General features: G+C 33.8%; 1 long non-coding RNA gene across 1 annotated transcript; it reads left to right on the forward strand.

The window, feature by feature from the left end:
* Positions 1-1860: 1860 nt before the first annotated feature.
* On the forward strand, positions 1861-4660 carry LOC145613314 (uncharacterized). Its single transcript, XR_014106904.1, has 4 exons — positions 1861-2339; positions 2449-2513; positions 3589-3663; positions 4404-4660. It is a non-coding gene; the product is annotated as an uncharacterized LOC145613314 (long non-coding RNA).
* The last annotated feature ends 343 nt before the right edge of the window (positions 4661-5003 follow it).

The raw sequence follows: 5003 nt of genomic DNA on the forward strand, positions 1-5003 counted from the left end.
GGTGGTGCTTTACGTAAAAGCACCCATAGACAGGTTTGTCATTTTGCTGTACTGGCGTTATAAATGTCTGGCTTTTCTTCTTTTTTCACATCCGAAGCAAAAAGGAAGGCGTGGTCATACAGCGTAAAAATGCAAAAGGCGTATCGTACGGCGCAAAATTGTACGACGTAGGTGTTGCGTAAAATTTCACTTTAGCCCAAGCTTTGCGAGATCTACCTCTCGGAACTAAAAGGTAGAGGATTACTTTAGGCGTTAGCTCACGAGTCGACAGGCGCGCCAAACCATCAGGAACAGACACTTCTTGATTGGAAGCAAATACAGTAGTTAGTGAGCTTACTAGCTTACCGGACAGTTAGGGTGTTCGTCCACCCCATGTATAAAGAAGCGACGAGACAATGTCGCGCCTATGTAGTCACGTGCCCCCAGTCTTGAGACACGTGTACTCATCTTGTGGACAAAACTGCTGAGAGAATTGTTGACTTTCTTCCCTCTCACTGGATTTGGATATATGCCTCCAGTCCTGAGACATGTATTTCTATCTTGTGGACATCCGGCTCGAATACCAGACCATTTCGGCTCGAATACTGAAAACACCTTTTTCATCTTTTTACTTTGTTAAAGTCAGGCTAAAGTTTCAATGATATATCAAGGGAATTTAGACCAACGATGACACGATTGAGAGGAAATCATCCCCTTTTATTATTTTTTTAATAACTGATCTCTTCTCATGACTTGACATCACCCAGAACACCTTTACTTGTAAAAGCGTTCTACAATTGCAAAGGATCAATCTAGATTCTTTAGCGCGTTAAGACTAGGAAAAAACTTTTCCTAGCCTCAATAGCTACTTGTTTCGAACACTTAGTGAACCAAGGATTGTTTCCACATCCTTAAAATTTCTGAAAGATTCTCAATTCTTTGAGAACTTCGCGGAATGAGTCTTGGATTTATTTCCTTGACTACTTTGATCATCGTCTATTCTAGACTCGATCAAAGTGGGGGCTAACTGTAGACACCTACTTTTGGCCTCTTGTCTCGAAAGAAAGTGTGATGATGTTACAAAAATCCGTTCTTCATGTTAGATCAAAGTTGAAATGCTTATGGACTATGAAAAGAATTATGAAGTAAGTTAAAACCCATATTTGAGACCAAGTTATCTTAGAGCCTTGTCCGATTACTAATTAGCCCTAAAATGTGTTCATACATGTTTAAACTTGATTAACAACATACCCAAATGCGTCAAATGCAATGATTGGATCCGATGGAACCTACATTGTTGAAAATCGAGCCAAAAAGATAAAACAACCATCAAATTCCCGTGCAAGGCCTATACAGATGGATATCCCTTTCAAAGAGCTTTCTAACGGTATATTATAAGCCCAATTCTAAGCCAACACTAATTGAAAAATTGCTATTAGCAGCACCCCTATTAGCAACTGACGTTAAGTACGTTAGTTACTAAAACAATAATTGCAACAAGCTAAAATATTGTAATTTGCAAATACAATGTCATTAGCAACTGACATAGATATGAGCGTTGCTAATAGTAGATGTGTAAAAGTTGAAATTAATATTAGCAGCTGGCCTATCTAATGCCAGTTGCAAATACTATGACATTTGCAGCTGGCACAAATATGTAAGCTGCTAATAACTGTCAAAAAAAAAAAAACTGTCAAGTTAAATAAAAAAAATTATTAGTAGTTGACTTAGTTAATGCCCGCTGAAAATGCTTAAGTCAACAAAAATCGACCAAATAATTGTAGCGGGCCTTAAAGCGTGAGTTGCTAAACACTATTATTCCGTACCTTTTTAATTAAAAAAAATATTGTTCAAATTTAAACTGAAAAGTGGTTCTCAGACTTGAAATAAACCCTCCTTTGTTTTCTCCGCCTCCCTCTATGGATATGAAGCTCACTCTCTCAGTCTCTCTCCTCATCAAACCCTCCCCACTTTCTCTCCTTATCAAACATTCAAACCCTCATTAATCAAGCATTCCTCAATTCCTCATCAAAAGTAGTATTCACTCTCTATCGGCCTTATTAAGTTGTATTCCATTGATTTGGCTACTTAGGGTTTCTACGAGGGAGAAGGCGAAGTAAACAAGGTGGTTGCTACTAGTCATTTGTTGCTTCAAAGAATCATCTTACTTTTACCTCGAAATAGAAGCTCTTACAATGGCTAAGAATTTACAAGAGTATCAAACTCTCAAAACCCTAAGATTGAAAATACTCAATCACTATCAAAATAGCTAATGAAAAGACATTCCTTCGTCTTTTATTCATCTCAATTGGTGATGACTCTAGCTGTTAGAGCTAGGTTTAATTTGTGTAATCAGAAAGGTAAAGCTTTTGTTTTTGAAATGGTTTTAGTTTTGATGGTGGAATTGGCAGCGATTGTAGCTTTTTTTCAATTTTTTTTTTCTTGGCTGACGAGTTGGTAATATTGCAGTGACATGTTCGATTAATTATCAGATTTATCACAGCGGCACGACTCAGGACAATAGCATGAATAAGGTGATTTTTTGTTTGAATCTCAGTTTATTTACTCTGCAATACAACTTTCTCAAACTATCTTGTTTCATTACGTTTGTGCAGTCATTTAATCATTAATACAATTATTGTTTTGAACAGTACAATTGATTATAATACTATTCCGGTTTATTATTGCTATCAAAGGTGAACACTTCTAAATTTTGATAAAAATATGAGAATTGGTGCTGTTTTTATCAGAGTAATAAGATTTTTCATTATTGAGTATTAATTACAAGGGGTGTTGTAGAGGAGGAGAAAGAAATGAGGAGAATGCTATGTACAGAAAGAGAAAGCAAGGTCTGAAAGAAAAAAAAAAATCATTTCTATATCTAACTTAGGTAGTGTTTTAGTTTAGTGATTAGAGAAAAAATTATTGTTCATTGACTTGTAAAATGGAAACAGATGATAAGTGTAAGGGAAAGGAAAGTGAATATGAAAATGAGAGGGAACTTTTAGCCATGTAGGGAAACTAGTCAACTAAGTCAAGTACTCAACTAGAATGAGGGAAACTAATTAGTAATTATGGTCTTATGGAGCAACTCATATGGTTATTTTTTTTTTCTTTTAACAATTCATATTTTTAATTGAATCATTATTACAATATTACATGTCTTTAGTAGCAAGGAGTTTTGAATTTGCCTCCGAAATTATTTAGATTGTCTTACAAGTTGTCTTCATGATTTTTCTGTATAAGTTGTACCCAAAACTAGTATTCACTTAAATTTTTTTCAATATATGTTAGTCTATTTATCTGTTCTTTATACACTTTTCTTTACAATCAATAATAAAGAAAGAAAATGAGCAACTAGTACAGTCCTTTCCTTGCTTTAGTAGTAAGTTGATATAAATGATCGTTTACAAGTGTTGACTATTTTTTTAGCATAAAACTTTGCCCAATAATTTTGACTTATGGAAACCTTTATTTGTTTGATCTTGTCTTATGTGATTCAATGTTTACTAATTGGCACTGTATTAATGATTAAATAAGCTTAAAGCATTGGTGTTCAGATGGGCATAAAGTTTATCATCTTTATTCATCTTGTAAAATAATTTGCAGGATGTGCCAGACTATGAGGAAATGATAAAGTTCCTTTTTTTTTTTGAGGAAATGATAAAGTTGCTTGTAGAACAGGTATGCTAAAGTTTATTGGTTTGGTGCCTTTTAAATTGGTTTTTTCTTTTAACGAATTATTGAAACAATTAACATTTATTGACTTCGGCATCCTATCATGAGAAGAAATGACTTGAACATCAGTTAATTGAAAAGCAGGGTTAAGGATAATAAGAGATCAGTTGAATTGCTTGCTTCAAAAATTGAATTGTAAGGCATAAGATAGAACAGAGTAATTTCATTAATGCATGGAACTAAAATGTTCTCTGAGAATATATAGTCACTTTTTGGAAAGTAAAAATTTTGTCTTGTCACATTGACATGAAAAATCATCCCGAGTAAGTCATATGCAACCTTTATAAGAAAATTTAATGAACAGTACTGCCCAAACTAGCAAGCAAGTCTTTGATTTTGAAATAATACAAAATGCTTAAAACACTAGTATTTTCTGCCTACAAATAGTCGTACATTCCATGTGTACCAATAGGATCTAATTTAATTTTAATTGTTTTTCTAGCATGCTGCTCATGCAAGATTATGTACAGTTTGTTTGTGACCTCTTAGGTTCTTATTGATGGTATATTCCAAATTACTTGTCAGTTCTTAAAGTTACAATGCCACTGAGATGTCCTTTTATAAATTATGTATGGAATATATAAACTTAAGTATCTAAATTCTCTCCATCGGTTTTTGTTGTGTTTTTTTTGGTTGATTTAGATCAATTTCTAATATAATGTTGTTTATTGTGGTTTTTTTTAAAGGAAAATGCATGGCTAATTTAGTCAATTTGAGTCGTTGGTGTTGGCGGTGTTGCTGCTCATTGCTACTCGTAATTGTCGTCTTTGGAGGCTTTTGTTGTTGTGTTCCTTTAGAAGCCTTGTAATTTATGTTTTTGTTTGTAATTAATGTACATTGCACAATTAACATAGATTTTGATACAATAGTATATAATATAGTTTTTATATTAATTTGGAAAAATTGCATTTTTTTTTATTTAGAGAAATGATTATTAGCAGCTAGCCTAGTCCTTAGCCAGTTGTTAATAGAATTTTTTTTAAAATTAAAAAAAGACTATTAGCAGCTGGCCTAGTTCTTCCCTAGATGCAAATAAGTACTATTAGCAATGGCCATAACTTTTGATCCATAACATATTTTAGCCTAATTCTAACGGAATTGGAAAGTAGATATTCAGAGCTTTCCAATGATATCTCTCACGCCTTAATCCGACTCCGCAATCAAAAGTTATGGAAGTATTAAAAACGCGCTTTCGTATAAGGCAAAACGCAAACCAACGCAACTCCACCACCTGACGACGCGGCTCTAAAACCTTAAACCTAGATCCCTACACCTATAAATAGGGG

This window comes from Chenopodium album, chromosome 3 (assembly GCF_948465745.1).
Source record: "Chenopodium album chromosome 3, dcCheAlbu1.1, whole genome shotgun sequence".
In the NCBI taxonomy this organism is placed as follows: Eukaryota; Viridiplantae; Streptophyta; class Magnoliopsida; order Caryophyllales; family Amaranthaceae; genus Chenopodium; species Chenopodium album.